The following is a 27,174-nucleotide window of genomic DNA, read 5'->3' as shown; positions in this document are numbered from 1 at the left end:
TCTTGGTGTACGCAGGGTGGGATGGATTGGAAACGGGAAAAAATCGCTTGAAGGGGATTGCGTGGTGGTAAATTTCCAAGATGCTAGGGTTGCCCATCTGATATGCTCTCAAGGTCAACCCACGGTTGGAACGGGTATCGACATAGTCGACTTGACATTCTTTTACCCACGGTCAATTATGACCACTCCCACCTTCCACCTTGGACAACCCACCTATATCAGCAGTCCTGGGGGCCAATTCTCTGTGGAGAACACTGCCCACGGCCTTTCTACCCCGGGAGTTTTCCCCCAGCGGCTATGCCTAGCTCCAGTGATACCAAACTGGGGACCCTGGAGTTGTTGACTCAGTAATGTTCCCGGGGAGGTCGCTGTGGCTTCAAGCCCTGTTGCTGAGCCAACACCTTACCTCAAAACCAATGGCTCCTCCTCCTCATCGCAAATTCAGGCTACGGCCGAGCTTGTAGAGGAGAAGGGGGAGACTGGGGCATCCTATAATCTTCTGGCTAGTCCCCCTGGTGTGGGTGCTGTGGTCTTATCACTCCCTGTCGAGGATTGTAGCATTGCGGCTGTAACGGACCCCCGGATTAGGGTTTTCAGCTGGAATGTGGCGGGCCTCGAGAGGAAACTAGCGCTGCCGGACTGGAACGAGCTTGTGGAGCAATACTCCATATGCCTGTTCCAGGAAACCTGGAGTCGGGTGCCCCTACACAAGGCGGGCTATTCCACCCATTTTTTGCCGGCAGTACAAAGTGCAACTGGCAGGGGCCGCCCTTCGGGTGGCCTACTAATCTGGGTAGCCACAGAACTCAACTGCAGGGTGGAGGAGCGGGACACTAATTGCCCTGATCTCCTAAATATTTTGCTGAGAAATTCCCAGGGCAGAGTCATTCTAAACATTTTTAACATCTACGCCCGTGGCACTAAGGGGGGAAGAGAATCCCCAGTAATAGCTTGTCTGGAAGCCCAGCTCCGCTCATCTCCTCATAGGTCTTGTACCTTGTTGGCAGGTGACCTGAACTGCACTTTCGAGCCCCTGGACCTGGATATCCTAACAGACCAAGAGGAACATGATAATGGGTGGGGGATTCCGCCCCTCGAGCTTAGTCCTATTAAAAAGTGGACAGAAGTTGCCCTCCAGATCAACTCACTAGTTATGGAGTTTGGTCTTAGAGCTGCCAACGGCAGGACTAGGTCCGACAAAGCAGGGGCCCACACCTACAACAGGCCAGGGCACATGTCACGGATTGATTATTTTCTCCTTGACATACACCTGTGGAGCCTGGTGGAGGACATGGTAATTGTACCTTCTGTAGAGAGTGACCACAATCTCCTGTCCCTCACCCTGTCCCACAGGTGTTTCAATAGCACTGTGAGTAGATCTCCTTGTAACCCCGCCCCGGACCCGTCAGTGGTTACAAACTGTGGTCGAAGGCTAAAGTGGGCGAAGCTAGCTCTTTCGGAGGAGAAAACTTCTGCGATTAGGCAGCTTCTGGTCTCAGCCCTAGTCAATCTTGATTGCCAAGAGGAAGGGCTGATGGAGGTGGCACCCAGGTTCTGTGTCATAATTCAGGCCATTAGCGACCTCTTTGTAGTTCCAGCTCACCCGAGTGGAAGGAAACCAAGCTTACGATCGGGCCAGGGCTGGTACAATCAGAAGTGTAGGGAGGCGAAGTCACTTCTCATCGAGGCAGTCAAGTCCAAATTACCGTCTAGGACTAGGGAGGCCAGGAGATACTATGCACTCTGCCAGAAAAATGCAAGGATGGAGTGGGAGGTTAATTTCTGGCAGGACCTCCTGGCTGCCAGTCGTGGGAAAGATGCCAAAGGTTTTTGGGACATGGTGGGCAAAAGGAATCGTCCTGACGACTCCCGGAGGACGTGTACCATCAACGCCCAGACTTGGTTCTCCCACTTCCAAAATCTTTATTCTGCTGTCGAAGGCCCACTTAATGATTCCTTTAAACTCCCACCCTTTACTCTAGTTCGTGACCTGGAACTTTTTTCTGCTTTGGATGTAACAAAGCAGATCAAAACCTTGGTTCCTTTGAAAGCAGCTGGTCCGGATGGCCTACCGGGGGATATCCTCCGTGCTTACCCGGAAGAATGGGGGGTACTAATCTCTGCACTCCTCAACGCAATTATGGGGGGAGGCCCTGTGCCTGACTCCTGGAGAGGTGCGGAGGTGGTCCCCATTTCCAAAAAGGGCAGTCGGGACTTACCCGGGAACTATAGGCCCATAAGCCTAATAGACTCAAGCCAGAAATTGGCTGGGAAAACCATCTTGGGGAGGATCACCCAATGGGTGGACGACAATCACATCCTGTCCGATATGCAGGCTGGGTTCCGTTCGGGTACAGGAACTATTGAACAGGTCTTTAGGCTCTTGTTATTACACTGGAAGGTGGTGGTACTGGGCAAAGGCAGTCTTTACTTGACCTTTATTGACCTTAAGACTGCCTTTGACCTGGTACCAAGGGAGGAACTTTGGAGGGTGCTTCACGGTTTAGGGATGCCCCCGTACTTACTAAACCTCCTTATTAACCTGCACACCAACACCTATGCCCAGGTTAGATGGGGGCTGAATGGAGAAAAGACCGATAAGATCAGGGTCGAGAGGGGAGTAAGACAGGGCTGTGTTTTGGCCCCTACCTTATTCTCCCTCTATATTAACGGGGTGGTAGATCATCTACTGGGCGAACCATCAGACGCTCCCATCTTGGGAGGAGTAAAAATCCCAACTCTGTTGTTCGCCGACGACACCCTCCTCATCTCTAAAACCCCCCAAGGTCTCCAGACACTGCTGAACCGCTTCCAGGACTTCTGTACCACCAAGGGCCTTGTCATCAACATAGACAAGACTAAGTACCTAGTCATGCATCCACCTCGCAAACTTGGCCGCCCTCCAATTCTGAACTCTATACCCCTAGAAAGAGTGGCAGAATTTGATTACCTGGGAATCCGACTGAATGATGTGATGAGCTGGACTGCCCACATTGATAAAATGACATTGGCCCACAAAAGGGTGGGGGGCGCCCTTCTTAAGGAGTTCAATAACTCTACAAAACATTGTGTTGCTCCTATACTTGAGATCTACAAAGCACGTGCGGTCCCTGCGTCACTTTATGGATCGGAACTGTGGGGCTTGGGCAAAGTTGACTCATTGAGCAAGGCCGAAAATAAATTTATCAAGGATCTCCTTGCCATTCCATCGAGCAGCCCGACCATCCCAGTGCTCATGGACACTGGCTGTAAAGCCATAAGGGACCAGGCTCGGCTTCGACCCCTTCTGCTCTGGGCACGCTTGTGGAGGGTCCCGGAGCTACAATCCTATGCCAATGGCTTGGCAGAAGTGATGCACTCTGATGGTTGGCGTAGCATCAAATGGCTGAAGGATATAAAACATCTCTTAGGGGAACTAGGTTTGGACTCTTGCTGGCATAGTCACTCCGCTCCTCCAAAGAAGATCTTAAAAAAACTTTTCTGGGAGTGGGTTTGTGTGAAGCGCTTTAGAAGTCAGCAGCACTGCAAAACCACCGCAGCTTTCCTGCTGTTCAAAGACGCTGCCTTGTACGAGCCATACATGGACATTATATCAGTTGCTATGGATAGGTCCTTGTATATTAAATTTCGGTTAGGAACCTTGCCCTTGGCCGACCTCTGCTCGAGGTGGAATAAAGCCCAGCCCACATCACGCTTCTGTGCTCTTTGCCAGGACAAGCCAGAGACGGTGCCACATTTCCTTTTCGAATGCCCGGACTATGGTCGCCCCAGATCACGTTGGCTTGGTCCCATCTGCAGAGAACTGGGGACTCGTCAGCACTCCGTTGCCCTTCGGATTCTTTTAACTAATACAGCCCCTCCCATTGTTTGTGCTGTTGCTAAGTTTTTAAAATGGGCTTGGTTGATTAGACTTAGAAGACTGTCCACATCAATTTAATTCTTTTTTATCTAATTTATGCTCACCTAACGTGTTTTTAATTCTCACATTATTTGTACAGTCTTACTTATTTCGACATGCTGTTTTTATCTTTTGTACTGCTTTTATGATATGTGCATATCGAAATAAAGCAATCAATCAATCAATCAAATACTTTATAGAATAAAAAATAACTCTACCATAAACCTACAAATAATTTCTTTGTGGATAAAAATTGGCCCCTGTGTTACATCGAGCTCTTCTGAGTGCTCTCTGTCTACTCGGGTCAGCTTGGAATGTATGACATAAGATTGAATGCTGTGGGACTGCACATGCAGAGCTACATAGACCATTAAGAGAAGAAGGATGAGCAGAGAGGTTGTGTGGCATCTGGCATGGCTCCTTGCACAGCATCGAGTATAGACCAACTATAAGCAGAGACCCCTATAAAAATTGTACAGTTGTAAAATGACCTTTAAGGAAGTGGGGCACAAGAGAGAAAACAAGCATTGACAAAACTTGAAGGCTTTGCTTTTATTTTCACTTACAAGCCAGATCTCTTGGCTTTGCCAAAGCTTGACTCGATCTGGCAGGAAGGAAAGGACTCAAAAGAAGTAGTAAATGTTTCCCTCCTGTACGATACCTGCAGAGGGAAAGATTAACAGGAAAGAGACTAACACTCTGCTGTAGAAAATTCTTCCTGCTTGGGGTCGTCAGTACCGATCTCAAATTCTGTTAAAGCGGGTATCCAAGCAGGATATATCACAATTTTTCAGTATAAGGCTACATCAGAAGTAAAACCATAATAAGAGAACACAGTTTTAAACAATTAAAAATATCATGTAACATGCATAAAAAGACTATTTTTGCCAGCAGCTCCTTCACCCACGAAATGCATCACCTCAGACTATAAAGCACTGGAAAATTACTGAATGTCTGTCTTCTTTTCCACTCTGCAACACTGTAAACTCAGATAAAGTTGTACAACTTACCTGGCAATTCACCTTCACAAAGTAACTCATTTTCACCAGGAGTTCAGTGAATAGGCTCCATTTGCTCCTGGGTCAGGAAAGAGCCTGGTCAGCTAACCGAGGGACAGCATGTCAGGGAAGTGACATGTCACGCAAGCAGCGCCTTGGGGCCGGAGAGGGAACAGCAGCAGAGAGGCCCTAGGGGCAAATGGCTCGGACACTGGGCACAGGTCCAGTCATACGCAGCCTCCAGTCCCCAGGAGCGCTTTCTGAAGACCTCTATGCCCAGGGGCGCCATTTGAGGCCAGGAGGAGATCACTGTAGCTGTGGACTCTGGGGTAGATCATGCACCATACTCAGCCAGAGAAACGGTGGTGGTTGCCCTCATAACATCTAGGCTGGACTACTGTAACAGCCTTTACGCGGGAACCAACAAAGCAGTCATGCATAAGCTGCAGATGATCCAGAATGCAGCTGCACGGCTGGTTTTGAGGTGGCCTAGGAAATCCTCTGCCACAGCTGCATTGGATGTCCTTCACTGGCTACCAATTCATAAACGTGTTTTGTTTAAGGTCCTAATCATTACTTTTAGGGTCTTTCACTCATGAGGTCCTAAATATCTCCAAACTGGTTTCAAACGCTATTTCCCGTCCCGTAATCTAAGATCATCCAATGTAAATTTGCTGACCATTCTAACCTCTAGACTGATCTCAAAGGGAGGGAAATCTTTGGCAGTCATAGGATGGCTTGGAATCAACTTCCACCCCATCTCCGCCAAATTGCATCCAAATCGGTTTTTAGGAAGGCACTTAAGACCTGGATGTACAGTGCACCTGACACACTGTGTAAAGCTCTGATCTGAATGCTTTATCTCCTCTCATAGGAGCAGTAAACCAGTGTCCTTCACCATCCCTGGTGTTCTGTTTCAGCACCAAGATGCTCCTTGGAGTGATAGCTGCGCTATATAAGACGCCATTTACATTACATGAAGAAGATGTCAATGCCATTGTGGAGCATGTGGACCTGGCCCCTACACGCTCCCCAGTCCCCACTCTGGATTGGCTACAGCAGAGAGTAAGCAGGCGGACACAGAATGCAGGCTCTTCTGCTGCAAAACTGGCATGCTTCTGTCTTTTATCTACTTAATAAGGGAAAAGATGTCGAGGCCTAGTTATGGACATCCTCTTCGAAATAGATCCTCTAACAAGATTTACAAACAGAAAACCAATGGTTTATTGTCCTACAGTCCTACGCACGTCACTTTGGGAAAGGCAATATTTAAGTAATATAGAGTTTGGAACAGTATTACCAGCTTTTGTGCTAATACAATTCGACATCCAGGGCAATTGGAGGTGTCATGCCATATTGTTATTGGTAAGACACTATATACATATCTTAGCAATCACATATGCATGTGCATGTTAGCACTGTGCTTCATGCACCGTTTCACAGAGTGCTCCTGATGTTGGTGCCCTCTTCTCCCACTAAAGTGAACAGCATTATCAAAGTAGCTGTGTGCCTGTAGATGCGAGGAACAGATTCCATCACAAACACTAAGTACTTTTGGACTCCTCACCAATACTGTACTGAAAAATCTATATATCCTTGAAATGCTATCGACTGGACAAGCCAAGGCATTAAGGGGCCTCACCCAAGCATGCACATGGCTGAAGTGGACTATCCAAAAGCCCCTGTCTTTGAATGATATGTTGTATGTTATGCCTTGTGATGACATGAGGTCGATCAAACAACTAAAGATATATTTAGCCAGATCCAAGAAAATCAGGCTTTACTGTGTTTGCTTATGCCAGAATAAGACCCATTTGAGCTGTGTATGCTTTAAAACCTTGCAGAGAAGAAATTAAACACCTCACATATCTAATTAGTAATGCACCTCCCTATACTCCTCTCCCACCAGCTAAAACTGATATGACAGCTACATTTGCATCAACCACTGAGCATGTTCCTGCTCCCGTCCTTCTATAACCCAGAAAATGTTTGTAGGGCACTACCTAATGCTCTTTTCCACTTGTAACACCAGCAGCGGTTTATAATACTGTGTAGTTGATTAAAACCTTCCATAAATTGTAAGGCCTAATTTGCAACAAACTGCACTCTCCAACAGCATCGGGGAACAGATTTATACTGGTGGTGGTGGATAATGCCACCAGGTACCCTGAAGCAATTCTCCTTAGGATTACTACTGCTCCTGCACTGCCTAGGGCCTTCATTGGTTTTCTTTACCAAATTGGGCTTCCCTAAAGAGGTTGAGTCAGACAGAGGTAGAAACTTCATGTCTGGATACCTAAAACACTTGTGGGTTGAAATATACGTTTACCACCACATATCATCCACAAACAAATATTTTAGTTGAGAGGTTCAACAAAACTATGAAAGGTATGATTGGTGGACTCCCTGAAAAAACTTAGAGAGAGATGAGATGTCTTACTGCCATGACTGCTTTTCCCCTACAGGGAAGTACCACTAAAGGGATCAGGTTTTTTCCCCCTTTGAACTTCTGTGTGGTCAACTTGTAAGGGGACCATTGTGTCTGGTGAAGGAAAGTTGGGAGAGATCTCTCAAACAGCCTAACCAAGACATAGTGGACCATATACTTGGTCTGTTTTTCAGAATGCCCAAGTACATTGAAAAAGCATCCTCTGTAAGTCTCTTGTAAGCGGTACCTCTGGTACCTAGAGCATAGGTACTAAAGAGGGACCCTAAAAGCTGCAGCATATCTTGTGCCACTCTAAGGGATCCAGCACCAAAAGTATGCAGACTGCCACTGTAGGCTGCGTGACAAAGACTCTAAATAGTGAAAACACAACATGGCACACACCCTGTGTGCCCTGTCCCCTAACACTGCATGTAATATTTGTAAGTTACCCCTACAACAGGCCTTACAGCCCTAAGGCAGAGTGCATTATTTTACATGTGAGGACATACCTGCATGAGCATATATGCCTCTGTGCTGGCCAAGTTCACTTACTGACGGTAGAAGTGAACAGGGAAGCCATCTTAAAGTAGGTACTGGAACTGATTTCTTTATTTATTTATCTTCTTAAGTGCCCGAATCACCCCCGAAGGGGTAGCACCGCACTACAGAGCTAGCTACAGAGTCAGCGGAGGGAATCAGAAGAGCTCGGTTTTCAAAAACCTGCGGAATTGCAGATAGTTGGTGCATTCGCAGAGGTGTAATGGGAGTTGATTACAGAAGGAGGGAGCCAGATGAAAAAAGACCTTATCCCCTATGTGGGATTTCTTGACATAGAGAACTGAGAGGAGTGATTTAGAACCAGATCGAAGGGTTCTGGTAGGCTGGTATCGTATGAGTCGGTCATCGAGATAGCTTGGGGCGTTTCCGTGTAGTGCCTTGTGTACTATGCAGCGGATTTAAAAACAAATCAGTTTGCGGATAGGCAACCAAAGTAGTCCCAGGAGTAGAGGCAAGGAGGTGGTCCTGGCAGGTGAGTTAGAGACTAGTCGAGCAGCAGTGTGTTGGACCACTTGGAGTCTGTTAAGAGAGGATTTGTTGGCTGAGATCAAGAAGGTATTGCAATAGTCAAGGTGACTCATCAGAAGTGCCTGAAGTAGAGTCATAGGGAGGAAAGGAAAAACCTTCCTCAGTAGGCTTAACGTGTGGAAACAGGAGCTCACGGTGGTAGTAATTTTTTCTTTCATAGTGAGTGTCTGGTCTAGATGTACTCCTACGTTTTTCACCACAGCTTTCGGGATCGGCACATGACCTTGGTTAGTTGGCCACCATACTGGGAACCAGCATAGGGGCGCTTCTCCAAAGAGCATAATTTCGGTTTTACTAGCATTTAGCTGGAGGAAGTTGTTCCTCATCCAGCCCGAGATGGCTGTCAGAGAAGGCAGACTGAGCATTGATAGAATTTTTGTCAAATGCAATTAGGAGCTGGGTGTCATCAGCGTATGAAATGGGGATAAAGCCCAGATTCCTAAGGAGATAAATGTTAAACAGCGTGGGACTAAGGCAGGATCCTTGGGGCACACCTTTTGTCAACTCTGATGTTGGGGAGTGGAAGGTGCCTACATTGACAGTTTGGGTATGATGTGTTAGGAAGTTTAACAGCCATTCAAAGGCAAGCTTTTGGATAACAGCATTTCTTAATCTGGTTAGTAGGATGGAATGGGATATTGTGTCAAACACTACTGACAAATCCAGCAGCACCAATAATGGTGCCTTTCCATTGTCCAGGAAGCGCCTAAGGTTGTCTGTGACTGCAATAAGTACTGACTCCGTACTGAACTTGGGACGAAAACCGAACTGCGAGGGGTCAAAGCCTCCTGTTACTTCCATGAATTCTGAGAGGTATTGATTAACATGCTTCTCCAGAAGTTTACTCAGATAGGGTAACAGGGAGATAGGAAGGTAGTTAGACAGATCTTCTGGAGGAGCATTGGATTTCTTTCTAGTAGGAATGATTTGGGCAGCCTTCCATCCGGGAGATAGTTTGCCCTCAGTCAGGGAGGAGTTCAGAATAGGGCAAATCAAGGGTGCCAGCTGTTTGTAGAATAACGAGGATACCTTAGCAGGTAGGGTATCCTGAGGGGAGCCCGATTTTACTGTTTTCATTAAGGACTCCACTGTGTCAGTTATAAGAGGGGGGGAAGCAGTCTAAGGAATTAGCAAAGTGGGTGTGTCGGGGGTTGGGGTGGTGGTGTCTTCCTAAGGGTCCTTATCCATGATGAAACTATCGTAAATGTTCTCAATCTTCTGAATAAAGTGGTTAGCCAGCTTATCACAGAGGTCTTGTGTTGGGGTTGCTTCATTATGACAAGCCTTAGGGTTTGTGAAAGAGTTAAGAATGTGGTAGAGTTCTTTGGGGGATTTTCCTGCCTGATTCAGTTTCGACTTGATGTGGGTTTTGTGAGCTTTCTTCAGATTTGTGGTAGAGGGCTAGAAGGCTCTTATGGGCTTCTTTGTCATTTAGGTCTTGTGATAGACAACAGCGTCTTTCAAATTTTTTGCAATGGCTTTTTTCTTCGCTTAGATTGGGAACGAACCATGTCGATTAGGATCTGTTAAATGTGGTGGGGAAGGGTTTGAGTGGGGCCAGTTGATGTAATGTGGTGTTAATTAGAATGTTATAGTTGGCTAAATCCTCTTCAATGTATTTTGGAGGTTGAATTCGATATTAGTGGGTAGGACAGTTGCAAAAAGGTTGGGCGTGATTTTATGCCACTGTCTTCTAAGACTGCGGCAGGGTGTAATAGGAGTGGAGGTGGCCCGTACGTCTTTAGGTGAAAGCGATGAAGAGAGGGGTCAGTCCAAGTGAGAGGGCATGGGGCCTCACAGCAGATGTTTGGGGAGGTAGTCAGAATAAGGTCTAAGGTGTGTCCTGCCAGATGGGTAGGGCCAGTATTGATCTGCTCTAGTCCTAAAGTGGCTTAATCCGTCAGGAGCGTGATGGCATCTGCATTGATGGAGACTTCACTATGGACATTAAAATCTCCGAGTAGTAAAAAAATCTTGGAGGAGATAATGTGAGGGGCAATAGGCTCCATGAGTTGAAGCGAGAAATTCAGGAGGCAGTCAGGCGGCAGATAAACAGGTGAACCTTTCCAACAGTGATGGGATTGGGAGTCAATTCTAAAAATCAGGTTTCTAGTTTACTGTCACAGCTATGCTCTATAGTAGTGACCTTTGTTCGGTGGGGGCCAGGGTGGGCTCCTAGCACCCCACGGGGGAACCTTCATGGGGTGCGCAATGGCACACCCCAACTTTACTTCTCTTGGGGCAGCCCCCAGGACCTGACCCACCGGGGGCATCTCTGAGACTGGCAGCGGAGCCCCACGTGCTTTGTCGTTGGTCTTCTTAGGGGGTCAAAGGTCGCTTACCTTTCGGGTCCATATCTCAGCTCCTGGGGGTCCGATCTGCTCCATTTTCACGTCTTCCTGCTCCTGGTGGCGCCACCGCCACTGGGAGCACTGTTCTTTGTCCTCTGGGCCTCTCAGAGGGGGTATGCAGCAGGGAGCTGTCTTCACTGGCTTCCTGCGCCAGCCTTTCCCCTGTCTCTCCCTTGCGCCTCTCTTTCGCTTGCGCAGAGGCCCCTGCTTCTGCGCACTGGTCCTGGACTCATCCCCTGGTGCGGTTCAGGGCCCTGCGGGGCAGTCAGGGGGTTCCTCCTTCCAACTGCCCATTGCCAGGCTCCAGCACCTCCTGCTTCAGCAGACCACACCCCAGAGAGAGCTTCTCTTCCTGTGCAAGCCCTTTTAAAAGTTGAGTAAGAGGCTGGCAGGAAGTCTCTGTTGGTCCTATCAAACAGTGACACACCACTTCCCTGCCCCTGCTCCCTTCTTGTTGTCCAGCCTCTGGGTTTGTTCAAAATGGCGTCGTCCAGGGTCTCTTGTCACATGGTCTCTGAAAAAGCCCTTTCCCCCCTCGCTGCCTTCCCTCCTTGGTGCAGCCTGGTGCCTGGCACCCAGTGATAGCTGCTGATGGATGAGCCTGTAGCCCCACCCATCTTCTCTTCGTGGAGAGGAGGCCTTAGCTTGTGGAAGAAAGGTTATCAGTCCATCCAGCTGAGGTCAGCCCTCAGCCAAGCCCTGGTTATGACTGAGTCAGAGAAATGTGACATTTCTGGATGACCCAAAAGTAGTACAAATATGACTTTGGACTCTGCAGAATACTTCTTTTCAAATCCGTCACAGTGGACTTTAGTGCGTGTCTAGAATCTGTAGGCCTTATGGAAGTTACTCTAGCTCGGGCTCCACATCCCCATAGGAGGAATAATTAAGTGAAAAACAGTAAACACACTGACTTTCCCTGGCATGTTTCTTCCCTGTTTATAAAGCCTATTCCATGTCACCACCCCATCCTGCATAAGTCCTGCCACACCAGTCTATCTGCACCTGCTCTTTGGCTACGCACGTTAGGAATCTCTCCTGCACAGCCCCTACACGTGTGCACACGCATGTACACTTGTGTCTGCATATAACCAGGCTGGTGTCCCTTACTCCATCTGCTGTGCAGTGGCCTGGTCAAACCAGGGGGACACCAGTAAAATCCCTATGTAGTCTCTTACATCCTGAGTTCACTGTGGGTGAGTCCCAATTTATGAGGCTCCCCCACAGTAAAAGCTCAACAATTAGGTGCTCAAAAGGTGAAAAATCCGGGCAGCCCTTAGTGTCAGAACCACCTACTAACACTTTCATAGAATCCTTGTGCAGTATAGCTATGCCTCCACCCATCTTAAGTTCCCTATCGCATTTGTGAATATGGTAGCCTTTGGGGATTGCCACCGTGATGGCAGGGGTGGAGCTGGGCTAAAGCCAAGATTTTGTTAGGAAACAGATATCTGTGAGTCTTGATGAAAGCAGATCCCAGATTTCAATGGCATGTTTGGGAAGCAATCTGACATTCACCAAAAAGCAATGCAAATTTCGGATTGTAGTGCAGAAGGGGTGGTTGGTGGGGAGAAGGTGAGCATTGGTAATCACCTGGGAGTATTCCTTATTCGTAGTGTAGCACATGGAATTGGCCCGTAATAGTCCTGATCAAAATGATTCTCCCAGGGACATAATGGCTTCACTGAAACCTATAGTGTTAGATATCACACACCTCATGTTGATAAACCCACACTGATTCCAGTGATGGATTTATTAATACGTGCACCCAGAGTGTACCTCAGAGGTACCCCCCGAAAACCTAGTGACCTCTAGTGTGTTGGCTGACTGGTCCTGTCCAGCCTGCCACCACAGACGAATTTCTGACCACCTGGAGTTGAGAGCCCACGCTTGGAAACAATGCCTGCTCTGGCAGGAGATGTTGTCATCTCTTCCAAGCAGGATGACTTGTAATCAGCAATTCAGGGCAGGAGGCTTTAAAGGTCTCCACTGCCTTTGGTATGAGAACCTGGCTTCCCCAAGACAGAGGAAATGCCACCCCCTGCCCAGGGCCCATTTGACACCAGGACTGGCAGGAAAATTAGCTAGTCAGGAGGTGTGTTCACCCTCAGGCTAGTACCAACGCTGCACGTTATCCTACTTTAAGCTCTCGTGTGCTAGCCCAAATGTTGGCGGAAGCAGTTTACCGGCATCTGTTCGGAGGACACGTTTGCCCCAATAGCATACGAGCGCTTAAAGTAGGATAACGTGCAGCGTGGCTGCAGATGCTTGATGCAGCAGTATTGATTTAGAACATGCTGCCGCTTGCCCAGACATGATTCATTTAAGCTGGGGATACTGACACATCAAAGCTTCGCAGGAGGGTCATTTACCCTGAAGATTAAAGAGTCTTTTTTGGTCCTGAGAAGAACCCCTTATTTATCGTGTCGAAACGCGTCGACCTGGTCCCAGGTCACATAGAATATGCATCTAAATATGATGGGTAGTACCAATGGGTTGATATTTTGATTATTTTGTTAAACATACACAATCAAGGAAATTGTTGTTTTTTGTAATTTGAGTTTTATTCTCTTTTGGTGCTGACAGTGGGACCATTGTCTGACCCACACTGTTTTTGTTTGGATGGATGTGGTATGGTGTATGAATGAGGAGTGTCTGTCTTGGCCAAAGTAGTGAAGAGGTGGGATGTGTTAGTGTGTATATATAGGTGGATTGTATTGTATTTGGTGTATATATTGTTGTTTCTAGTGTTTTCAAATAATCTTTATGCACAAAAAGTGATGTTTTTTGCAAAACTAATAAATGCAAAAAAAGTGGAATAAACCATTGAATGGTGCAATTCAAAAAGCAGACTGTTATGTTTTATTCATAAAGTCGTTTTGAATAGGATTTCTGGGAGCTAAGCTCAGTACTGGCATTTGTTTTGTTTATTTAATTTAAATGCTAAAGCATCATGCTTCTCTCACTCTCTTCCATACTAGAACTCTTTCTGGGTCCTGAATAACTATAATTTCCCTGATTCTTAGAATAGGGATTCATGGAAAACATTTTTAATTCATTTATTGATTGATTTGATAAACCAATATTGATTTTTTTTTATTTTTGTCATATATTGGCCATTGAGATTAATCTTAACTTTACTTGTATTTAACTTATGATTTGCAAATAAGGATGATCCACTAAAAGATTTGATTGATAAAACTCTTTAAACTTGTTATTGACTAAGAATATTAGAATATGTAGTGAGTTCATTATTTGATGTATGGCCTGAATCCCCTTCTTCTCTAAAACAACAGCAAAGATCCATCGCATTTAGAGTGAGCAGCAGGGGTTAGCCCTGATGCTGGTAAACCGTGTATTTGAATCCCTGTTTTCTGCTTTAACATCATCTTCCTATGCCCCTAATGCATTCCTAAATGCAGATTGAGTTTTGACACCTAGAGCTCCCCCACTATGGGACTGCCGTACTGGTGCTGCAGGGGATTAAATATCATAGGGTATTTATCAGGCAGATTATAGGTCAGATTGATTCCCCACATGGACAATTGAGTTGTATTGTCTATCATGTTTTGGGCAAAGGTCTCCTCCTTGAAACCAATCTCGGCATGTTTGTTAAATTCTCTACACCACGAAGCCTTAAAGGCCACATACTTGATGGTATTTAAGGACAATTTTTCCACTCCAGGGAGTTGGGAAGCTAATCATACTATGTTCTGTCTGTTCAGTATATCCCATCTTCCTTGCGAAGCATAGTCCAGGTGTAACGTTATACTTTTTAGGCCCTTACTTGGCCCCTTTATTGCTCCTGGGTTATTAATCTCCAGTGGGGCTTTGTTGTTCTTACTTGACTGCTCCTCTTTCTTTGATGGAAGTGCAGCACACTCAGGCAGATCAGACACTCTTGTTAAACTTGTCCATTCCACTTTACCCTTAGGCTTGAAGGGACATCTAGTGGAATAGAACGTTGTTGATTGCTCCTCTCCCCTCGCCGACTTCTGATCTCAATCTCTATGGGAGGCACTCTCAAAATAGCTGTTAGCTTTAACTGTTCAAATGGCACTGCCCTAAAATTTTCCACTGCTGAGAGAGTTAGTATGTTGTGGTCTGAACCTGTACATCAGGTGCTACTAATGGTTTTTGGCATTAGTGTTTCCCAAAGGGTCATTTTTCTGCTCTACCAGTGGAGACTTTACTGTTGGCAAGGCACTTATCCTTACTTAAATTTTTGTTTCAACTTCTTGATTGACCACTGATATACTGATCTTATATTGGCACAGGGCACATGCTGGTAAACTGCACGATTGTGTGAAAATTGGAAAAGGTTCAAGTTCCTTCTTGATGGGGCCGAGCCATAGACTACTTTCTTTTTCGCCATTCTTAATTTCTTTAGGCGCTTTTTTATTTTTCCTAGAGATAGCACAGCATTCATTCACTGGCAGTATTTTCATTCTTATTTACATTTAGGGAGCTACCTGATTGTCCATTTCCTTCTCCTCCACTCTTTGATTTGTTACCTCTACTACAGTTGCACAGTGAGTGTCCGAATCACATGATATATCATACTGGACTTATTTGAAAGACAATTATTTACTGCTCTTTCCTCCAGCTGGCCCCTAGGAGTTTGTGGAACTAGGCAGTTTTCGTTCTCAGTCATCAGTCCTTCTACTTTATTATTCTTACTCCACCTGCACCCCAGTGGCGGCTCACAGAGGTAACGCTTTGGGGGCTGTGAGGTGGGGTGGGCGGGGCTGGGTGGGGGGGTAGTGGAGTCCAACATACGACAGCAGATATTTATTTATTTACATTTACCTTAGTCATATGTCGGACTCCACTACCCCCCACCCAGCCCGCCCCTGCCCCGCCTCACCTCCCCTCAGCGTTACCTCTGCGAGTCACCACTGCTGCACCCTACAGTGTTGGTTGCAGTACCCGCCTTTGTGTCCTGTATGAGGACTGATATGACTCCAGTAAGGTGGCTAACTTGCCCACTATTGAGTCACACTGGCAATATACTGATTTATCTTTGGTGACATCTTGGGCCAGTCTTATTAGTTGGTTTAATCTCTCCAATTTGGTATCAATTTCCATTGTGAACGTAGCTGAGGTTTGAAGCACATTAATGTGCGTGTCAATTTTATCCCCATGTAACCTGCTTGCCTTAGTGTTGGCTGATAAGTGTTTTGTAATTAGGGATTCACCCCCTATGGCTTGAGTCATTAGTGGTGGTTATCAAGCGAGTCCTGGGTTCCAGGATTATGTATGGTCTGCCAGCTCGCCGTCCTTCTGACGAATTCAGTGCTCATCATATTCTGCTGCTACACTTGCAAAAATGCAATCTTCCTCCACAACAACACCTGTCTTCTGAACGATCCCTGAGGGGAGCAGTTCTCTGATGTAGGGAGGGGAGTCCTAATTATGATCTTGGAAAAATGACAAGGACCCAGGACTGCAGAGCTATAACATTTTTTTTCTCAAGGGGAGCCCCACTCCTCAATGTTTCCTCATATCTTTCCGTTTTGATCATTTTATTTACTTACGCCTACTCTTTTTCTTCCCCTGCCCCCTTAAATGATCCTCCCCCAACGATAACGCTGTTCGACTTATTGAGCGAAGCAAGGGGACTGCTTGTTTAATTTGGAAGTGGCTGTTAAAAGCAAACTGATAATCGTGAACATTACCTGCGCCATCTTGTCTGGTGGAAATTTCTATGTGCACTTAAGCTGCAGTCATTTTAATCTATCTCAGCCATTTTGTACTCTGTTGGTCACCTTTGTTTCACCCTGCCCTTACTAGCATCCCTCTGACTGACCAGGTATGTGTGCTAGGGGCTATAAACTCTATTGCCACGACAAACCTCAGCGCCACTTGCTGCCACAAACTAGTTTTTCCTCTCATCTCTTTTTACAGGCAAACCCTTGGACACTCTACCTCTCACTGCACCTAGTTACACAAACAGGTTCCAAATACCAAAAAGACTCTTGCAAACATGATTTATTGCACTGCAAACAGCAAGACTTGTTTTTACCAACAATGGGACCTGTTTTTATCAACAGAACGGACTCTTAAATCTGGCTGGTCTCACATGTTTTGGACCCTGAAGCAATGTCCAGCTGCAAGATAAGATTGACTGTTTGACCTGCGTGGGAAGAGAATTACTTTTGGGCTTGTGTGGCAACCTGCCCGGGGCGGGGACTCCAAGCTTGTGTAACCATGTTGATGAAACAAATGCATTGTGTGAAACCTGTATAAAAGGAAGAGCCAAAGGAGTTATCAGCAGAACACCTCCCTCAGACATCCTGATGTCTGCAGTTGACGTGGTCTCATCATGAGAAATAAACTTTTTTCTTGTCTTCCAGTTTCCAGCGCTTACCTCTTTATTTTGATAGAGAACCCAAAGTGAATTAGAGGTGGAACCCTGCACCGGGCAGCATTCAGGGTCTTAGAAAACTCGCTGCCTTACACAAATTGGCGCCCAAACGTAGGGGCCCATCAGCGACGCGTGGGTCCGGTAGAGAGGTCCTGACGATGGAGTGAACAAATAAAACGATTGGGGTATACCTGCCTGAAGAAGACCCTTGTCTGGCTGCCGATCGACTGAACTTCACCAGTTCCGAACAGACCTCTCTTGAGTGACCTGCGGTCCTGACTGGGACCTTAGGAGAACGTCGCATTGATTGTTGGAGTGAGAGGACAACCAGGCATTGGAAAGGGAAGACGAAGAACTGTCCACACTGTCCAGGTAAGGTCGTGAAAAAACGACTTAAATTGATTGATTGATTGAATAGTTTGATTGAAATACTAGTATTCCTTTTTTATATTGAGTTATTTGAGACATTCCCTGCTTGCAAACAGCGAAGAATAGGAATATTTTCACTCTTTGCAGACAGCGAAAGACAGGTAGTGCAGACTTTTTGACTAAATTGATTGATTGAGATATTCATTTTGACCGATAAATACATCATGCCTGTTTTCTCTAGATTGTTTGATTGTTTTGGACCAGATCGTTTGTTAGAGGTCAGTCAGCCGGCGCCGCCGGAAGACACCCCTAACAAGGACATGTACGAAAAGTATGGATTAGCCACCGTAGCTTATCGCAAACTATGGCATAAATATACTAGGAAGGACCGGGTAAATCAGTGGCCCACTGACGGGATCTTTTGATCCCTCTAAAATTGAAGCGTTAGAACTAGCTCTACACAAAAAAAACTACACCAGCCATGCTTGACAGTTATGGTTTATGGAGAAAAGATGCAGCTCAAAGAAAGAAAAGAGATGAAGCTAGACAAGATAAAGAAACGCGAACATCAGCTTACCAAGCCTGTAAAAGGTTAGAAGAAAAACTAAAAGAAAAGGAAATCGGTAAAAAGGAACAGGAATCAAAAATATCAGGTCAATGCCCTGTTAGAACGCCCTCGACTCTTTATCCAGAGTTACCAGCAAAACAAATGGTAGATGATGATTTTTTGTTAAGTCAGTCCCCCAATCATATACATGCCACCCCCTTACGCCCCGACTCATCCCGTGGTACGACACCAGGACCACCAAAGTATAGCCGGAGATGGCACGATCGCCTCAGTCTCCACCGCCTCTGCTCCCACCAAGTCACTCACACCAAATGCCTCATCAAAGGATACAGTAGTAGAGGTAGGATCAAAAGAAAAAGGAGCGCCCAGGGACACGCGATTAAGTAAAAATGAACGAGCAGGCATTGATAAAATAGTTAAATCCCTCATAGATAGGAAGGAGACCGAGGAGTATGTAACTGACATATGCAACTCCTATGTTGAAAACCACAAACGATACTTGTGAGAAGTTGGACTGGTATATGATGTCCACAGTTCTGTGGGCACCCTGTATCAGTCCAAACAATCCCTTATGGTGGTGGTTGTAAGTCAACCTTATAGACAAGCTATCCAAGGGGTAGCATGGACTAAGCAGCCTTAAAGGCTTAACTCCAAAGGACATGTGAAGCCAGCTGTTTTACCATATACAATCCTGTAATATCAAATGAAAGGACACCACACAAGTTATATATTATCAAAATATATATATTTATTCTTAGAATAATCCCCACTACTCTTTATGAGCAATGAAGCACAAGCATTTAAATAAAAGCACAGTATAACATAGACAAGTTGCACGTTTTGGATGAGGCCGGTGGCCACTCAAACCATATATCAAAAAGTGGTATAACAATCACTAATCGATGGGGGGTAAGGCCTAGGGCCTTGGGAATCACTGGGACTACACTGGACTAACAGCAGTTAGGACGGGAGTAGCCCGCGGGATTCGGGTGCAGTGCAGGAAGCAAGCTTGCACCAATGCAAAGTCAATGGCGCGTAAAAGTTACAAAGTTATTGCAAAAGGAGTCTTCCGACTGGACTAGGACTACCAAACTTTAGACTTAGGCACTAGAGGTGTGTACCAGTGTGGGAACACCGGCGTTAGTAAGTTACCTCAACCACAGGAAGCAAGTGCATAGGTGCCAAAGTGTGTCGGGTTTCGTCACGCAGTTCGATGGTGCCTGAAGATGAAGATGCTGCAGGCGTCCAGAAGAGAAGTGTCCGGTGCGATCCAATGGTGGATCGAAGTTGAAGGGTACCTGAAAGCAGAGGGGACAGAGTCTGTGTCACTAGCCAGTGACCAGGAAGGAACCAGGAAGGAACCAGGCGATGTCGGGCGCAATCAAGTTGATGTCGGGTGCCTTGTCTCCGCTGCCACGTGGACTCTGGGGCACCGAGGATGTCCTGGAGTGGATCACGAGCTGTACCACAAAGGCTCTCGCTGTCGGCGGTGTCGGCTTCCGTATTGGAGTCAACAAGCCTTGGCAAAGGTAACCCAAGCAGGATTCGAAGAAGGCTTAACACTCGGACCAGCAAGGTCAGAGCGGGTGCTCCTTTTCAGGGGAGCGAGGGCCAGTCTGGAGCAACCAGACTAGCTGTGTAAATTTGTAGGTTCGTCGGTTCTGGGGCCACTAGCCAAGGGGCAAGCGACCGGATCAACGCGTCGAGCAGAAAAATGCAAAAGGGCCCCACGCAGCACTCGTCGAGTGTGGAGGGGTGAGCTTCGGTGCACAAGCTTCACAGGGCTGGAGCTTCTCAAACTCCAATGCACAGCTTCGAGGGAGCCTTGGTTGCTGCACGGTCGCGCTTCGTGGTTTATCCAAGATGGCCGCTCCCACGCTTCAGGTCGCCTCCACGGGTCTCAGCTCTGCATAGACTGTGGTTCGGGCTGTTGGAAGGCAGGAAAGCTGGCTCTTGTTGATCTCTGTCGCTCGAGTTCCAGCGGGAACTGCAACAAAGCAAACGTCGAGGTGCTGGATGGTGCCTGTTTGCACAGGGTGGTCACTCCTTGACCACAAGGGAGATTCTTCAGTCTTCCACGTCGAGTGGGATGTCGAAGGGTCCAGAGTTTCGTTTCATAAGTTTCAGTCAGGATAATCTGATGTGCATTGGCACTGCTCCCACCTATATTCCAAATCTGGGGGCTGGATTACCTGCTAGGTCCCTCCTATGGGTGGGACCCAGGAAGGGGGTGGTTACACCCCTTTCCTTTGTCCAGTTTGCCGCCAAGACTGGGGCTGGAGTGCCCCAGAACCGGTTTGACTGGAATCTGCCCAGTGACACCTTGTGTGCCCCAGGCAGTGTCTAGTTTCTTTCAACCCTCCCTGCTACAATCCACAATCTCCTGTCTGGGGTGGTGTGACACCTCCCTGTGACAGGAGATCCTTTGATCAAGCCTCCTCTGTCGATTTTCGGTCAGCAGCAGGAGGCCAGACTAGTGTCTGTGGCAGCAGCATCCATTTTGTGATGCTGGGGCTCTGGTTAGGATTAACCGCATTTGCAGTAAGTAACATGTCTTCTCCCTCTAGAAGGGTGGAATGCTACCCCCGTCGCCAGAACTGGTGAGGGGGTAGTATTCCAAAGTGTATGACACCAAACACGACATGTTTTGATAAAGCCAAACCAAAGTTAGCATTAACCGCGAGGATTATAATGCACTTAAGAGTATATGGTATGGCAGTATCACTAGAACAGCTATAAGGAAATGGTTCTGAAAGCTGCAGACAGGCTCAGCTCATGCTAGAGCATCATCTCACATAAAACCAAGCACTCTGCCTCCAGGATTGTTAAAGCCTGCCATAGGAGTGACTTATAGGTATATATGCATCCAGATATAGGTTTAGACATAGGTATACTATATCTAAGCAAGGGATGATTACACCACCTTGCCCCAGCTGTGTGAACAGCCAGTTGTGTCGATTTAAGTACCAGCCAGGGGTGGCAAAAGATATGCTGCAGCCCCTGGTAGGCCTTGGATGCACCTATGCCCTTGGCATCTATAGTGCACTGTATAGGGGCTGACAAGGTGTCCAGTACCAAATTGGTTATGTACCTATAGTACATGTCTGTGAATTTAGAGAGAGAACAGCAGGCTGTGGGTCTGATTAGCAGGCCCACAACCACATTAAGTCGAAAACCAGTGAAGCAAAAAGCAAAAATTGGGGTGACCATAGGATAGCAGACCCTACTCTCCTACACAACCCCCCCCCCCCAAACGCAGGGACATTAAACGTAACCTTGACCAGATAAGTCTTCATGTTCTAAGTGGAAGTACCTGGAGAGACCATCTGCATTACCATGGTCAGTCCCTGGGCGGTGCTCCACTGTAAAGTCCATCCCCTGTAGGGAAATGGACCACCTGAGTAGTTTGGGGTTTTCACCCTTCATCTGATTAAGCCACAAGAGGGGCTTATGGTCTGTCTGAATTAGGAAGTGAGTACCAAACAAGTATGGCCTCAGCTTCTTCAGGGCCCAAACCACAGCAAAGGCCTCCCTCTCAATGGCTGACCAACGTTTCTCTCTGGGGGTCAGCCTTCTGCTACTGAAAGCAATGGGCTGGTCTTGACCATCTATATTAAGTTGTGAAAGCACAGCTCCCACCCCCAACTCAGAAGCATCTGTTTGAACAATGATCTGTTTGGAGTAGTCAGGACTCTTAAGGATTGGTGCAGAGCACATGGCCTTTTCAGGTCATCAAATGCCCTTTGACAGCTAACTGTCCACTGAACCTTTTTGGGCATCTTCTTGGATGTCAAGTCATTTAATGGTGTCACAATGGACCCATAGTTCTTTACACATTTTCTGTAATACCCAGTCAGGCCCAAGAAGGCTCTGACTTTTGTCTGGGTAGTTGGAGGAGCCCAGTCCTGTATGGCCTGGATCTTGCTCTCCAATGGTTGAACTTGACCCCCACCTACTAGGTGGCCCAAGTACACAACCTTGCTCTGCCCTATCTGGCACTTGGTAGCCTTGATAGTCAGGCCTGCCTTTTGCAGGGCCTCCAGAACCTTCTTCAGGTGGATCAGGTGATCCTCCCAGGTAGAGGTAAAGACAGCAATATCATCTAGATATGCTGCACAAAAGTCATCCAACCCAGAAAGGACTTGATTCACCAACCTTTGGAAGGTGGCAGGTCCATTCTTCAAACCAAAGGGCATCACCACAAACTGATAATGCCCACTGGGGGTAGAGAATGCTGTCTTGGCCTTTGACTCTTCAGCTAACCTGATTTGCCAATAGCCAGCTGTCAGATCAAATGTGCTCAGAAACTTGGCAGAAGCCAATTTGTCAATGAGCTCATCTGCCCTTGGAATGGGATGAGCATCTGTCCTAGTGACAGCATTGAGACCTCTATAGTCCACACAAAATCTCATTTCTCTCTTTCCATCTTGGGTATGAGGTTTTGCCACAAGGACTACTGGGCTGGCCCAGGGGCTCTCTGATGGCTCAATCACTCCAAGTTCTAACATTTTCTGCACCTCAGCCTTGATACAATCTCTGACATGGTCAGGTTGCCTGTAAATTGTGTTCTTCACAGGTAGACTATCACCAGTGTCCACCACATGGGTGCACCAGGTAGTCTGACTGGGTGTGAGTGAAAACATGTGTCTATGGGCTTGCAAAACTTGTCTGCAGTCCATCTGTTGCTGGTCAGTGAGGCTGCCTGCCAAGGCTACTCCATCAACTGAGCCATCATCATGGTTTTGGGAAAGCGGGTCTGGGAGAGGGTCACTCTTTTCCTCCTGATCCCCATCTGTAGCCATGAGCAAGCCCATGCTTTCCCTGTCAACAAATGCTTTCAGTCTGTTCACATGGATCACCCTGTGGGGGTTCCTAGGGGTTTCAAGGTCCACCATGTAGGTGACTCCCCCCTTCTTTTCCATTATGGTGTAGGGTCCAGACCATTTGTCCTGGAGTGCTGCTGGGGCCACTGGCTCCAACACCCACACCTTCTGTCCTGGCTGGTACTCAGTCAGAACAGCCTTTTGGTCATGCCAAGCTTTCTGTAATTCTTGGCTGGCCTCCAGGTTTTTGGATGCTTTCTCCATGTATTCAGCCATCCTGGAGCGGAGACCAAGTACATAGTCCCCAATATCAAGTTTGGGCTTTTTGAGAGGTAACTCCCATCCTTCCCTCACAAGACACAATAGACCTCTCACAGGGTGGCCAAACAAAAGTTCAAAAGGGCTGTAGCCAACCCCCTTCTGTGGGACCTCTCTGTAAGCAAAGAGTAAGCAGGGTAAAAGGATATCCCATCTACGCCTGAGCTTTTCAGGTAATCCTTTTATCATTCCCTTGAGGGTCTTGTTGAATCTTTCAACAAGCCCATTGCACTGTGGGTGATAGGGTGTGGTGAACTTGTAGTTCACTCCACACTCCTTCCACATTGCCTTTAAGTATCCAGACATAAAGTGTGTATCTCTGTCTGAAAGTACCTCCTTTGGAAAGCCCACTCTGGAGAAAACTCCAAGTAGGGCCCTTGCCACAACAGGAGTTGTTGTGGACCTCAGGGGAATTGCCTCTGGGTACCTGGTGGCATGATCCACTACCACCAGGATAAATCTGTGCCCAGATGCTGTTTGGGGATCCATTGGTCCAACAATGTCAATTCCAACTCTCTCAAAGGGCACCCCAACCACAGGTAGTGGTATAAGGGGGGCCTTTGTGGTGCCATCTGATTTGCCACTGGCTTGGCAGGTGACACAGGAGCGACACAACTCCTTGGCATCTTCTGACATAGGAAGCCAGTGAAAGTGAGGGACAAGCCTGTCCCAAGTCTTGTTCTGGCCTAAGTGTCCTGCAAGGGGAATATCATGGGCCCAGGTTAGAAGGAAGCCCCTAAATTGCAAAGGTATGACCAACCTCCTGGTTGTACCAGGCTTGGGGTCTCTAGCCTCTGAATAAAGGAGCCCATCATCCTAATACACTTTATGGGTATCTTTAGCATTCCCTGCAGCCTCAGCAGCAGCTTGCTGTCTGAGGGGTTCAAGTGAAGGGCAAGTCAACTGAGCCTGCCCCAGGTCTGCCCTTGAGGGTCCCCCTGTCCCCAGAAACTCAACCTGATCAGGTTCAAGCTCTTCAGAGACAGTCTCCTCTTGGATCACAGAATCACCCTCCTGTGAGGTCTGATCCTCAACCTGGGGCAAGTGGGAAGGCACTGCCTTGACCCTCTTGCTCCTTCTCTTGGGTTGTGGTTGGTCTATAGTTTCAAGATCCACCACAGGTTCAGGTAGGCACTTCTTGGCCTGGGACCTGGTTACAGCAAGGACATGTGCTGAAATCCCTAGCATTTCTGCATGAGTCCTGTAATCCACTTCTGACCATAATGATTCCTCCAGATCATTGCCCAACAAACAGTCAACTGGGAGGTCTGCACTAACAACAACTCTTTTGAGGCCAGTTACCCCTCCCCAGGAGAAATTAACAACAGCCACACTATGTGTAGTAGTGGTGTTGCAAGCATTGGTCACTAGGTAATTCTCACCTAGTATCATTTGTTCAGGGTCCACAAAGTTAGGTGTCACCATAGTGACACTGGCACAAGTGTCCCTGTAGGCCTGAGCCATTTTGTCATTGATTAAAGGCGTCTGCCTGTACTTGCCCAGGTTACTAGGACTCACAGTAGAGGACATAGCTATGTCCCCCTCACAGATCAGAACTGCCTGAGTAGGGATCCTGACTAAGCCAGTCTCCCCCTCAGATCCCAGGGTTAACCCTACTATCCCCTTGGGTTGTGTACTACCACTGCTAACTGTACTAGGGGGTGCAGGTGTCTTAGGGACTGCAGTAGTAGCCACTGGGTTCCTTTTAGTGCATTCACTTCCCCAATGAGAAGTGGACTTACAAGTATTGCACCAAGGTTTCTTTGGGCCATCATTCTTCTTCTTTTTTCCATTTAGGGAACCACCCTCCTTATTATCAGTTTGGGGGCCTGTAGAAGACTTCTGGTCTTTATCTTTCTGATTACTACCCTTCTGATCTGCTTTCTTCTGATCACCTCCTTGGTTCTGGGGTTTCTGCTTATCCCTCGTTCTGACCCATTTGTCTGCCTTCTTTCCCAATTCTTGGGGAGAGGTCAGATCAGGGTCTACAAGGTGTTGATGCAATAGCTGGGTTTGACAGTTATTAAGGATCTGCTCTCTCATTATAAGATTGTACAATCCTGTATAGTCTGAGACTTTACTTCCCTGCAACCAACCCTCCAGAGCCTTAGTGGCACAATCAACAAAATCAGTCCAGTCTTGAGTCTGTGCTTTTTGGGTGTCTCTGAACAACAACCAGTATTGCTCAGTGGTTAGGCCAAACCCATCAATAAGAGCACTCTTCAAGACAGAGTAGTTTTTAGCATCCTCAGGTCTAACTGTGAGGAGCTTATCTCTCCCTTTCTCAGAAAAGGAGAGCCACAAGATTGCTGCCCACTGATCCTCAGGGACCTGCTGTACCATGCAGGCCCTCTCAAGAGCAGTTATCCATTTGTGGATATCATCCCCATCTTTGTAGGGGGGCACAATCTTACTCAGGTTTCTATTGTCATAGGACCTGTCCTTATCTCTTGGGATAATGCTGCCACCAGTGGGATTCTCCCCACTCAATCTCTGCTCTCTTGCAAGAGCAAGTCTAGCTTGGGCCAGGGCTAATTCCTTCCTCTCTCTCTATTTGGAGATTAACTGCTCTCATCCTGGCCTTATGCTCTCTTCTTTGAGGGGAAGTCATTCCTCTCTGTGATTCCCTTGAGGCACTAGAAATGTGAGACTCCCTGGAAGGGCTTCTCTCTCTCCTATTGCCTGGGAGAATCCTGTTATGTACTCTGGGAGGTGCTGGCCCTCTCCATTTCCATGTAGATCCAAGTTGGCCTGGCTAAGCCTTGCCACTGGGACCTGGTTATCCCCTTGATCCAAATCTGAATCTTCACCATTTGATTCTGGGTCTGCCTCCACATTTTCTACTTCTGGGGAGGTGTTCTCAGTCTCTGGGGGATCTACTCCTTCTTCTGATCCTGAGGGAACTACCTTAGCTCTCTCTAAGTCATCTTTTTCCAGGATGGCTATCGTGATAGGAATAGTAGGGTTGTGACCCTTTCTCAGCTTCCTTGCAGTGCACAAGGCACTCAAGTCTTTGTAGCTGAATTTGTCATAGCTGGAGGTTGCCTGTGGAGGGTCAACCCTCACAGGTAGAGAGCCTGAAGGTTCACCTGTACCAGACATGACTCTAGTATGGTGTAAGTGATGCACCTACCTACACTAAGTGTTTTCCTACTGTCCCTTACTAGTGAGTTGTAGTCAGGGTGTGCTAAGCCCTTCTACCTACAACCACTAAGTTCAGTAGAACTCAAATATGCTAAGCTTTTATTTATATGTACCTATGGTACTTAATGTGATCTTTCAATTTGATAAAAAGATTGCAAAGGTAAAACAACAGCAAGCTCAAATCCGTACCGCTGCTCACCAATGTGAGAAGTTAGCCTGGTATATGATGTCCACAGTTCTGTGGGCACCCTGTATCAGTCCAAACAATCCCTTATGGTGGTGGTTGTAAGTCAACCTTATAGACAAGCTATCCTAGGTGTAGCATGGACTAAGCAGCCTTAAAGGCTTAACTCAAAAGGACATGTGAAGCCAGCTGTTTTACCATATACAATCCTGTAATATCAAATGAAAGGACACCACACAAGTTATATATTATCAAAATATATATATTTATTCTTAGAATAATCCCCACTACTCTTTATGAGCAATGAAGCACAAGCGTTTAAATAAAAGCACAGTATAACATAGACAAGTTGCACGTTTTGGATGAGGCCGGTGGCCACTCAAACCATATATCAAAAAAGTGGTATAACAATCACTAATCGATGGGGGTAAGGCCTAGGGCCTTGGGAATCGCTGGGACTACACTGGACTAACAGCAGTTAGGACGCGAGTAGCCAGCGGGATTCGGGTGCAGTGCGGGAAGCACGGCTTGCACCAATGCAAAGTCAATGGTGCGTAAAAGTTACAAAGTTATTGCAAAAGGAGTCTTCCGACTGGACTAGGACTACCAAACTTTAGACTTAGGCACTAGATGTGTGTAC

At 47.0% G+C, this 27,174-nt stretch overlaps 1 protein-coding gene across 3 annotated transcripts in view; it reads right to left on the bottom strand.

Annotated features, from left to right (window-relative positions):
- The window catches only part of LOC144829310 (biliverdin reductase A-like), a 296,629-nt gene that overhangs the window by 212,095 nt on the left and 57,360 nt on the right, over positions 1 to 27,174 (bottom strand). The window contains exon 1 of one of the 3 annotated variants that reach the window (XM_078688344.1): positions 4,465 to 4,483. The exons of the other annotated variants lie outside the window; for them this stretch is intronic. The gene's annotated coding sequence lies outside the window, so the exon portion shown is untranslated. Of the gene's footprint in view, positions 1 to 4,464; positions 4,484 to 27,174 lie in introns of those variants that run through there. 3 annotated transcript variants of the gene reach the window in all.

The sequence above is a fragment of the Lissotriton helveticus genome, chromosome 4_1 (assembly GCF_964261635.1).
Source record: "Lissotriton helveticus chromosome 4_1, aLisHel1.1, whole genome shotgun sequence".
Lineage (NCBI taxonomy): Eukaryota > Metazoa > Chordata > Amphibia > Caudata > Salamandridae > Lissotriton > Lissotriton helveticus.
This window is presented reverse-complemented; position numbering and strand designations above follow the sequence as displayed.